This window comes from Gopherus flavomarginatus, chromosome 7, assembly GCF_025201925.1.
Source record: "Gopherus flavomarginatus isolate rGopFla2 chromosome 7, rGopFla2.mat.asm, whole genome shotgun sequence".
NCBI classification, from domain to species: domain Eukaryota; kingdom Metazoa; phylum Chordata; order Testudines; family Testudinidae; genus Gopherus; species Gopherus flavomarginatus.
Genome location: NC_066623.1, coordinates 113,987,654 through 113,999,654, shown reverse-complemented (window position 1 = coordinate 113,999,654; position 12,001 = coordinate 113,987,654). Strand labels below are relative to the sequence as shown.

The 12,001-nt window shown below is 52.0% G+C and overlaps 1 non-coding gene across 1 annotated transcript; it reads left to right on the top strand.

The window, feature by feature from the left end:
- The first annotated feature begins 2,441 nt into the window (after positions 1-2,441).
- Positions 2,442-2,605, top strand: LOC127056074 (U1 spliceosomal RNA). Its single transcript, XR_007775717.1, has one exon. It is a non-coding gene; the product is annotated as a U1 spliceosomal RNA (small nuclear RNA).
- The last annotated feature ends 9,396 nt before the right edge of the window (positions 2,606-12,001 follow it).

Below are 12,001 nucleotides of genomic sequence, written 5' to 3'. Positions count from 1 at the left end.
CCCTGAACAGGCTCCCCCGGAGCTTAGCGATCAGCCCTGCACCCCACCCCGCCGTAGCCCACGGGGCTCCCCAGCCCTGCCCCTACGGGACCTGGCTGCCCTCTGCCCCGGCCAGGTTAGGCCCAGAGCTGAGAAGCTGTGACTAGACCTGACACAAGCACGTGGCTCTGCACCCCACCCCTAGGAGCCTGGTTGCTGCCCCTGGTGCAGGACCTCTGAGCCCGGGGCGGGGGGACTCCGCAGCTTTAGGGAGCGAGTTATTCCAGCTGCAGAGTGAGAGCTGGGGCCCTGTGTGCACCTGTCATAAACAGATAGCTAAGGGTTAATGTCTCTTTCACCTGAAGCACCTGACCAGAGGACCAATCAGGAAACCGGATTTTTTCAACTTTGGGTGGAGGGAATTGAGTGTCTAAGTCTTTTGTGAGTCTGCCTGCTTTCTCTGAGCTTTGGAGAAGTACTTTCTACTTTCTAGTCTTCTGTTTCTAAGTGTAAGGACAAAGAGATCAGATAGTAAGTTATATGGTTTCTTTTCTTTGGTATTTGCATGAATATAAGTACTGGAGTGCTTTGATTTGTATTCTTTTTGAATAAGGCTGTTTATTCAATATTCTTTTAAGCAATTTACCCTGTGTTGTATCATCTTAATACAGAGAGAACATTTGTATGTATTTTTCTTTCTTTTTATATAAAGCTTTCTTTTAAGACCTGTTGAAGTTTTTCTTTACTTCAGGGAAATTGAGCCTGTACTCACCAGGGAATTGGTGGGAGGAAGGAATCGGGGAGATCTGTGTGTTGAATTGCTAGCCTGATTTTACATTCCCTCTGGGGGAATAGGAAAGTACTTTTTGTTTCCAGGATTGGGAACAGAGAGGGGGAGTCTCTCTGTGTAGTTTCACAGAGCTTGTGTCTGTGTATCTCTCCAGGAGCACCTGGAGGGGGGAAGGGAAAAAGGATTATTTCCCTTTGTTGTGAGACTCAAGGGATTTGGGTCTTGGGGTCCCCAGGGAAGGTTTTTCAGAGGGACCAGAGTGCCCCAAAACACTCTAATTTTTTGGGTGATGGCAGCAGGTACCAGGTCCAGGCTGGTGGCTAAGCTTGAAGGTTTTCATGCTAACCCCCATATTTTGGACGCTAAGGTCCAAATCTGGGACTAAGGTTATAACAGCACCCCCCAGCTCTGCCCGTGCCCCTACACTCCCCGCCCCAGCCTACAGCACCCTCTGTTGTTCTGCTGCCTGACTTTGGCTGGCTTTACCAGTGCCCCTACCCCAACCCGCAGCCCCGTGCTATCCCAGCCCTGGGCTTCCTCCGCTCTGATAGTGCCCCTCAATCCTGACCCGCAGCCCCTGCTATCCCAGCCCTGGGCTTCCTCTGCTCTGATAGTGCCCCTCAATCCTGACCCGCAGCCCCCTGCTAGCCCGGCCCTGGGCTCCTCTCAGCTCTGACAGTGCCCATCAATACCGACCCGCAGCCCCTGCTAGCCCAGCCCTGGGCTCCCCTCAGCTCTGACAGTGCCCCTCATTCCCGACTCGCAGCCCCCTTCTAGCCCGGCCCAGGGCTCCCCTCAGCTCTGACAGTGCCCCTCATTCCCGACTCGCAGCCCCCTTCTAGCCCGGCCCAGGGCTCCCCTCAGCTCTGACAGTGCCCCTCAATCCCGACCCGCAGCCTCCTGCTAGCCCAGCCCTAACTTCTAACCTGCAGCCACGCCTGTTCTCATCGGAGCCCTATTTTTCTGATGTGCCTGCGTGGGGCTCAGTCTCTCTCTCAGGGTACCGGGAGCTGGGGGAGCAGAGTTGGAGAGTGACCCTCTCCCTAGTACGGTGGCTCTGATGCAGCTTGTCCTCATGCGGGGGTGGGGGAGGAGTGAGTGATGGGTGCTGCCCCTGGGGGGGATTCAAACCTGTGCCCCCCGCCCCCAGCAGCTGTAAGCCCTTGGGTGCCAGGCTCGCCCAGGCTGCAGGGCACGTTCCTGTAGGGCAGGGGGCGGGGACAGCACTGGGGTCCGGGTCACGCCCCCACGTCACCCCCAAATGCTGTTGGGGGCTGAGGAGCTGCCCCCCATATGACTGTGCCAGAGTAGGGCAGGGGGGGTCCCCGCCGCCCTGGCTCGACGGGCAGAACCCGGACCGGCCACGGAAGAGAACTGGTCCCAGGCACGCAGGGGGCGGGACCCGTATGGAGGGGCGGAGCTGCGTGATCACGTATGCAGATCTGTGTCCGAGCAGAGCATTGTGGGAGCGGAGGCGGACTGCCCAGCAGGGCCCGACTTTGGCCCCGGGAGCTCGGCGTGGAGAAGGGAGGCGCCTCGCGGACGCGTCGGGGCAGCTGTCGGCAGTGGGGGCCGGTGTGGGCGAGGCCGGCGGTCGGGGCGCGGCGGTCCGCCCCGTGTGTTCAAAGTGTGGGGCGAGCGAGGGCGGGCGGCGGCGGGGCGGGCGGAGCTCATACTTACCTGGCAGGGGAGATACCATGATCACGAAGGTGGTTTTCCCAGGGTGAGGCTCATCCATTGCACTGCGGGTGTGCTGACCCCTGCGATTTCCCCAAATGCGGGAAACTCGACTGCATAATTTGTGGTAGTGGGGGACTGCGTTCGCGCTCTCCCCTGGCGAGCGGTGGCAAAAACAGAGCAATAAGGATTGCAGGGCACTCTCTGTAAGGGGGTGTTTGCGGGGCTTTGGGATTCTTTTTCTTTTTGCGGAACCAACTTTCTGGCCTTTGGGGGTTTCTTATGTCGGGAGTTTCTTCTTCCCGTTTCGCGCGGCTGCTCTTCGGCTACGTTTTCTTCTCACTAGAAATGCGTTTTTCTTCTCGCTGTGGCCATTTCTGGGTCTGTTCAGCATCGTTTCTTCCCAGAGCAAAGATCTTTTTAAAACCTGTTTCTGGGCTGCTCTGGGGAAAATAGTTTCTCTCTTGAGACCAACTATCTTACTGGGACAGACACGAGGCTGGCACCACCCTGTGGGGGAGCAGGTTTTTCCATGGCTTTAGGCCCACCCCCCCCCTCCCCATATACCATTTGCTGCACTGGATCTGCTCACTGTTGGGGGGCCCCCCCTTCCCCCAACACACCCAGCTGAGGGGTTGCCCCAACCCACTCAAGTGCTCAGCTCCACCAGGCAGGCGCGCTCAGTGATGGCACCTGCAGCCCCCATGGGGCTCCTGCCTCCCTTCCTGGCCCTGGTGGGACATTCATTCTCTCCTGCTGTGGGGCCGGGCTCAGTGTGCTGTGAACACCTCGCCCCAGCTCTCGGGGCCGAGCGACCCAAACTCATAGCACGGCCTGGCCCAGGCTGAGACAGCCGGTGCCCTTAGCCAGCAGGAAATCACCCTGCATCTACCCCCTGCCACCATAGAGTGGCGGGAAAGCAGCCTTGGCATCTCCCGCACCCCCCACCACCAGTCCTCCCAGGTCTGCACAGGGGCGGGCCTGGCTCGGCAGCACGTGGCAGGTGCCAGACCGAGCTGCATGCCAGATGGCGGGTCCATGGGACTCATTTCTGTACCATACGGCTCGGCTTAGAATCATAGACCTTGATAAGGTTGGAAGGGACCTCAGGAGGTCATCTAGTCCGACCCCCTGCTCAAAGCAGGGCCAATCCCCAACTAAATTATCCCAGCCAAGGCTTTGTCAAGCTTGACCTTAAAAACCTCTCAGGAAGGAGATTCCACCACCTCCCTAGGGAACCCATTCCAGTGCTTCACCACCCTCCTAGTGAAAAAGTCTTTGCCTAATATCCAACCTAACCTCCGCCACTGCAACTTGAGACCATTGCTCCTTGTTCTGCCACCTGGTACCACTGAGAACTGTCTAGATCCATCCTCTTTGGAACCTCCATTCAGGTAACTGAAAGCAGCTATCAAATCCCCCCTCAATCTTCTCGTTTGCAGACTAAACAATCTTGTGCTCTGGCCCTCTAATCGTTTTTCTGGCCCTCCGCTGGACTCTCTCCAATTTTTCCACATCCTTCTTGTAGTGTGAGGCCCAGAACTGGACACGGTACTCCAGATGGGGCCTCACCAATCTCGAATAAGTGCTTCAGAATTGATTCCTTGAGGACCTGCTCCATAACTTTTCAAGGGACTGAGATGAGGTTGACTGGACTGTAGTTCCCCAGACCCCTCCTCCTTCCCTTTTTTAAAGACGGGCCCTACATTAGCTTTTTTCCAGTCATCCGGGACCTCCCCTGATTACCAAGCCTTTTCAAAGATCATGAGTCGCTTGCCGGCACGTTCAGCACCAGCTGGCTCATTACTGGGCACATTTCAGCCTAGAACCAAGCGCAGCCCTTTGGGCCTGGCCTAGCTGGGTGGGCTGCGATTCCTCGCCCGCCTGGGGGGGTGGCAGAGCTGTTGCCCTAAACCCTTCCTGTGTGGGTCACATCAAGGGCACATCACACACCCTAAAACAGTCCCTATAACCCTGCCCCCACACCAGGCAATGCCGAGAGCTCTTGGGTCCACATGCAGGTGTGCACAGGGTAACTGGTCGTCACGGAGTGAGGGGGAGTCAAGGCCCTGCACCCCCGGCTTCCTACGATTCACCGTGACTCTCAGCCAGCCAGTGAATCAGAAGATTTATTTAGACAACAGGAACACAGTCCAAGGCAGGTCTTGCTGCTACAGACAACAGGACCCCCTCAGTTAGGTCCATCTGGGGGGCTAGGGAGACCAGAGCCCCATGTGGGCTCTCCTCCAGTCTCCCAGCCAGCTCCAAACTGAAAACTCCCTCCAGCCTCTCACTCAGCCTCCCTCCAGCTCCTCCCCCAGCCTTTGTCCAGGTTCTGGGGTCCAGGTGTCACCTGGCCTCCAACCCCCTTCCTGGGTTCTCATCTTACCTGCTCAGGTATCCTCCCTCAAGGAAAGGCTCCCATCCCCAATGCAGACAGTCCCAGCAAAACTCCCCTGCAACTGTCCCAAGCCAACAGTCCCCACTCAGCATTCAAAGAACACAGTAAGAACACACTGGTCAGCAGGGCCATGGCAGGATTGGGTCCTTGGTTTCCCCTGAACAGGCCCCCCGGAGCTGAGCGATCAGCCCTGCACCCCACCCCGCCGTAGGCCATGGGGCTCCCCAGCCCTGCCCCTACGGGACCTGGCTGCCCTCTGCCCCGGCCAGGTTAGGCCCAGAGCTGAGAAGCTGTGACTAGACCTGACACAAGCACGTGGCTCTGCACCCCTGTCATAAACAGATAGCTAAGGGTTAATGTCTCTTTCACCTGAAGCACCTGACCAGAGGACCAATCAGGAAACCGGATTTTTTTCAACTCTGGGTGGAGGGAAGTTTGTGCCTGAGTCTTTTGTCTGTCTGCCTGCTTTCTCTGAGCTTTGGAGAAGTAGTTTCTACTTTCTAGTCTTCTGTTTCTAAGTGTAAGGACAAAGAGATCAGATAGTAAGTTCTATGGTTTCTTTTCTTTGGTATTTGCATGAATATAAGTGCTGGAGTGCTTTGATTTGTATTCTTTTTGAATAAGGCTGTTTATTCAATATTCTTTTAAGCAATTGACCCTGTATTGTATCATCTTAATACAGAGAGACCATTTGTATGTATTTTTCTTTCTTTTTATATAAAGCTTTCTTTTAAGACCTGTTGGAGTTTTTCTTTACTTCAGGGAAATTGAGTCTGTACTCACCAGGGAATTGGTGGGAGGAAGAAATCAGGGGAGATCTGTGTGTTGGATTTGCTAGCCTGATTTTGCATTCCCTCTGGGGGAATAGGAAAGTACTTTTTGTTTCCAGGATTGGGAACAGAGAGGGAGAGTCACTCTGTTTGGATTCACAGAGCTTGTGTCTGTGTATCTCTCCAGGAGCACCTGGAGGGGGGAAGGGAAAAAGGATTATTTCCCTTTGTTGTGAGACTCAAGGGATTTGGGTCTTGGGGTCCCCAGGGAAGGTTTTTCAGGGGGACCAGAGTGCCCCAAAACACTCTAATTTTTTGGGTGGTGGCAGCAGGTACCAGGTCCAAGCTGGTAACTAAGCTTGGAGGTTTTCAGGCTAACCCCCATATTTTGGACGCTAAGGTCCAAATCTGGGACTAAGGTTATGATATGGTGTAGCAGCGGGTGGGATATAGACAGAATCCAGAAGCCAGTAGGAATATTATATTTTTCTTTTCTCTGCTAAGGGCTTTTTAGCAGAGAGAAACAGTTTGGTTTTAAAAGGGAACCAAAGAGAATTTTTTTTTCTGCTCTCTCTGGCAGTTTGTGGCTTGCATGTTAAGCAAGAAGCCATTACCAGACTGTTAAGGGTCTTTTGTCACACAATAGCACTCCCATTGAGAGTCATTACCAGCACTATATGAATGCAAATAAAGTGGTTTTTCAGGTTTACTTAACAGTGAAAATTAGCTAAAGGCACTGTTGCTAGGCAGACTTCAGGAGGCAACAGAGAACCTGCAGTTCAGAAGATAAACACCGGAGGGCACCCCAACACAAGAAAACAGGAATCATGACTTCTAAGGCAAAAATTGAGGCCGAAGAACAAATCAAAGAAGCTGAACACAGGCGACAGATGGAGATGAAAGAAAAGGAAGAAAGCATCAAACTGGCAGCCTTCCAAAGAGAACAGGCAGCCCAAGAGGCAGCACACAAAAGAAAACTAGAAGAAGAAGAGGTGGCCTACCGAAGGAAACAAGCAGAAGAAGAGGCGGCCCACCGCCGAGACATGGAAAAACAACAAAAAGAAATGGAAAAAACAACAAAAAGAGAATGAAGAGAAGGAAAAACAGAGAAAACATGAACTGGAGTTGGCCAAAGCTGGGCTGCATGTGCCTGCCAACCCTAACAACCCGGCGCCAATTATTGCTCCACAGCACAGGAAATTTCCCACCTACAAGGCAGGTGATGACACCGAGGCCTTCTTGGAAAATTTTGAAAGAGCCTGTCTTGGGTACAGCATTCCCGAAGACCAGTACATGGTAGAATTGAGGTCACAGCTCAGTGGACCTTTAGCAGAGGTGGCAGCTGAAATGCCTAAGCAGCAAATGAATGACTATAAACTTTTTCAAACCAAGGCCAGATACAGGATGGGGATAACCCCAGATCATGCCCGTCGGCGCTTCAGAACCCAAAAGTGGAAACCAGAGGTGTCATTTCCCAAACACGCCTACTACATTGCAAAAAACTATGAGGCCTGGATAACAGGAAACAACATTCAAACCTTGGAAGAACTGCACCTCCTCATACAAATGGAGCAGTTCTTGGATGGTGTTCCTGAAGACATCACACGGTACATACAAGATGGAAATCCCAAAGATATCGCTGAGGCGGGGGAAATTGGAGCCAAATGGATGGAACTGGCAGAAAGCAAGAAAGCTACTGTCAAGGGGAACGATTACCCCAGGGGGCACACAGACCATAAACCCTACAACCGAGGACAGCCAAAGACCCCACATACCACCCAAGTAAAGCCACAGATACCCTACCCTTCAACCTCACCAGTCTCCAGTAACTCACCTCGGCCCAGTGACCCATCAGATGGAAGATGCTTTAAGTGTAATGAACTGGGACATATCAAGGCCAACTGTCCCAAGAACACCATGCGAGTGCAATTCATTACACCACCATCACCCCAAAGATCCCCAGGCCCGGATGCCTCTCAAATACCCTTGGAGCGAAGGGAAAATTTGAGAGTGGGCGGAAAGAAGGTTACTGCGTGGAGAGACACGGGGGCACAAGTGTCAGCTATCCACCAATCCTTCGTTGACCCCAAATTCATCAACCCAAAGGCCAAAGTTACAATTTACCCCTTCATGTCACAAGCTGTAGACTTGCCTACAGCTCAACTGCCTGTCCAGTACAAAGGCTGGTCAGGAATGTGGACTTTTGCAGTCTATGACAATTATCCTATCCCCATGCTACTGGGGGAAGACTTGGCCAACCAGGTGAGGCGGGCCAAGAGAGTGGGAATGGTTACACGTAGCCAAACCAGGCAAGCTTCCAGACCCATTCCTGTTCCTGAACCGTCCACAGAGGCCCCGTCTGTGTTACCAGAGACCCAGACGGAGGTAGTGGACCCGGATTCCATGCCTACCACTGAAACAGCCACAGCATCTCCAGTCCCAGGCCCGGAACTGGAACAGCAACCAGCACCAGCAAGTGCAACCACATCTTCAAACTCAACGCCAGAGGGCGCCAGCGAGCCAGAACTGGCAGAAGCAAAAGACAGCCATACCCAAAAGGCTCAGCCAGAGCCTGAAATACCCTCAGGTGCACCAGCGGAGAGCAGTTCACCAGCAACGGAAACAACCCCATCACCTACATCGCTTCCAGAGGGACCAAGCCCAAGTCCACAGTCTGAGGAAGAACTGGTGACCCCAGCCTCAAGGGAACAGTTCCAGACTGAGCAGGAAGCGGATGACAGCCTTCAGAAAGCTTGGGCGGCGGCACGGAGCACCCCACCGCCTCTCAGCTCTTCTAATCGATCCCGGTTTGTTATAGACCAAGGACTTTTATACAAGGAAATTCTTTCTGGTGGACACCGGGAAGAATGGCAGCCGCAAAAACAGTTGGTGGTTCCAACTAAGTACCGGGGGAAGCTCTTAAGCTTAGCCCATGATCATCCCAGTGGCCATGCTGGGGTGAACAGAACCAAGGACCGGTTGGGGAAGTCCTTCCACTGGGAGGGGATGGGCAAGGATGTTGCCAAGTATGTCCGGTCTTGTGAGGTATGCCAAAGAGTGGGTAAGCCTCAAGACCAGGTCAAGGCCCCTCTCCAGCCACTCCCCATAATTGAGGTCCCATTTCAGCGAGTAGCTGTGGATATTCTGGGCCCTTTCCCAAAAAAGACGCCCAGAGGAAAGCAGTACGTACTGACTTTAGTGGACTTTGCTACCCGATGGCCAGAAGCAGTCGCTCTAGGCAACACCAGGGCTAACACTGTGTGCCTGGCCCTAACAGACATCTTTGCCAGGGTAGGTTGGCCCTCCGACATCCTTACAGATTCAGGGTCTTATTTCCTGGCAGGGACCATGGAAAAACTGTGGGAAACTCATGGGGTGAATCACTTGGTTGCCACCCCGTACCACCATCAAACCAATGGCCTGGTGGAAAGGTTCAATGGAACTTTGGGGGCCATGATACGAAAATTCATCAACGAATTCTCCAATAATTGGGACCTAGTGTTGCAGCAGTTGCTGTTTGCCTACAGGGCTGTACCACATCCCAGTTTAGGGTTTTCACCATTTGAACTTGTGTATGGTCACGAGGTTAAGGGGCCATTACAGTTGGTGAAGCAGCAATGGGAGGGGTTTACGCCTTCTCCAGGAACTAACATTCTGGACTTTGTAAGCAACCTACAAAGCACCCTCCGACAGTCTTTAGCCCTTGCTAGAGAGAATCTAAAGGATGCTCAGGAAGAGCAAAAGGCCTGGTATGACAGACATGCCAGAGAACGTTCCTTCAAAATAGGAGACCAGGTTATGGTCTTGAAGGCGCAACAGGCCCATAAGATGGAAGCATCATGGGAAGGGCCATTCACGGTCCAAGAGCGCCTGGGAGCTGTAAACTACCTCATAGCATTTCCCAATTCCTCACTAAAGCCTAAAGTGTACCATGTTAATTCTCTCAAGCCTTTCTATTCCAGAGACTTACAGGTTTGTCAGTTTACAGTCCAGGGAGATGATGCGGAGTGGCCTGACGGTGTCTACTACGACGGGAAAAAAGACGGTGGCGTGGAAGAGGTGAACCTCTCAACCACCCTGGAACGTCTGCAGTGGCGACAAATCAAGGAGCTGTGCACTAGCTTCGCCCCATTGTTCTCAGCCACCCCAGGACGGACTGAACGGGCATACCACTCCATTGATACAGGTAATGCTCACCCAATCAGAACCCCACCCTACCGAGTGTCTCCTCATGCCCAAGCTGCTATAGAACGGGAGATCCAGAACATGCTACAGATGGGTATAATCCGCTCATCTACCAGTGCATGGGCATCTCCAGTGGTTCTGGTACCCAAACCAGATGGGGAAATACGCTTTTGCGTGGACTACCGTAAGCTAAATGCTGTAACTCGTCCGGACAACTATCCAATGCCACGTACCGATGAGCTATTGGAAAAGTTGGGACGTGCCCAGTTCATCTCTACAATAGACTTAACCAAGGGGTACTGGCAAGTACCGCTAGATGAACCTGCCAAGGAGAGGTCAGCATTCGTCACCCATGCGGGGGTGTATGAATTCAATGTCCTTCCTTTCGGCCTTCGAAATGCACCCGCCACCTTCCAGAGGCTGGTAGATGGTCTACTAGCTGGACTGGGAGAATTTGCAGTTGCCTACCTCGATGATGTGGCCATTTTTTCAGACTCCTGGCCCGAACACCTACTACACCTGGAAAAGGTCTTTAAGCGCATCAGGCAGGCAGGACTAACTGTTAAGGCCAAAAAGTGTCAAATAGGCCAAAACAGAGTGACTTACCTGGGGCACCAGGTGGGTCGAGGAACCATAAACCCCCTACAGGCCAAGGTGGATGCTATCCAAAAGTGGCCTGTCCCAAAGTCAAAGAAGCAGGTCCAATCCTTCTTAGGCTTGGCCGGATACTACAGGCGATTTGTACCACACTACAGCCAAATCGCTGCCCCATTGACCGACCTGACCAAAAAGACCCAGCCAAATGCCGTTAAGTGGACTGATGAGTGTCAAAAGGCCTTTACCCAGCTTAAGGCGATGCTCATGTCTGACCCTGTGCTCAGGGCCCCGGACTTTGACAAGCCATTCCTAGTAACCACGGATGCATCTGAGCGTGGTATAGGAGCAGTGCTCATGCAGGAAGCAACAGATCACAACTTCCATCCTGTCGTGTTTCTCAGCAAGAAACTGTCTGAGAGGGAAAGTCACTGGTCAGTCAGTGAAAAGGAATGCTATGCCATTGCGTACGCCCTGGAAAAGCTACGCCCATATGTTTGGGGACGGCGGTTCCAACTACAAACTGACCATGCTGCACTAAAGTGGCTTCATGCTGCCAAGGGGAACAACAAGAAACTTCTTCGTTGGAGTTTAGCTCTCCAAGATTTTGATTTTGAAATTCAACACATCACAGGAGCTTCTAACAAAGTTGCTGATGCACTCTCCCGTGAGAGTTTCCCAGAATTCAGTAGTTAAACAGTGTTCTTAAAATGTAGAAGTCTGTTAGTTATACACTTAGGGGTATATGTAAAGGTGTATGTGTTGTATTAATCTGTTTATTTTCAAGTTCTAGAAGGAAATCGCCGCCAGTGAGCTTCCCCACTGTCTGCAATTTGGGGGGCGTGTCATAAACAGATAGCTAAGGGTTAATGTCTCTTTCACCTGAAGCACCTGACCAGAGGACCAATCAGGAAACCGGATTTTTTCAACTTTGGGTGGAGGGAATTGAGTGTCTGAGTCTTTTGTCTGTCTGCCTGCTTTCTCTGAGCTTTGGAGAAGTAGTTTCTACATTCTAGTCTTCTGTTTCTAAGTGTAAGGACAAAGAGATCAGATAGTAAGTTCTATGGTTTCTTTTCTTTGGTATTTGCATGAATATAAGTGCTGAAGTGCTTTGATTTGTATTCTTTTTGAATAAGGCTGTTTATTCAATATTCTTTTAAGCAATTGACCCTGTATTGTATCATCTTAATACAGAGAGACCATTGGTATGTATTTTCTTTCTTTTTTATATAAAGCTTTCTTTTAAGACCTGTTGGAGTTTTTCTTTACTTCAGGGAAATTGAGTCTGTACTCACCAGGGAATTGGTGGGAGGAAGAAATCATGGGGAGATCTGTGTGTTGGATTGCTAGCCTGATTTTGCATTCCCTCTGGGGGAATAGGAAAGTACTTTTTTGTTTCCAGGACTGGAAACAGAGAGGGGGAGTCACTCTGTGTAGTTTCACAGAGCTTGTGTCTGTGTATCTCTCCAGGAGCACCTGGAGGGGGGAAGGGAAAAAGGATTATTTCCCTTTGTTGTGAGACTCAAGGGATTTGGGTCTTGGGGTCCCCAGGGAAGGTTTTTCAGGGGGACCAGAGTGCCCCAAAACACTCTAATTTTTTGGGTG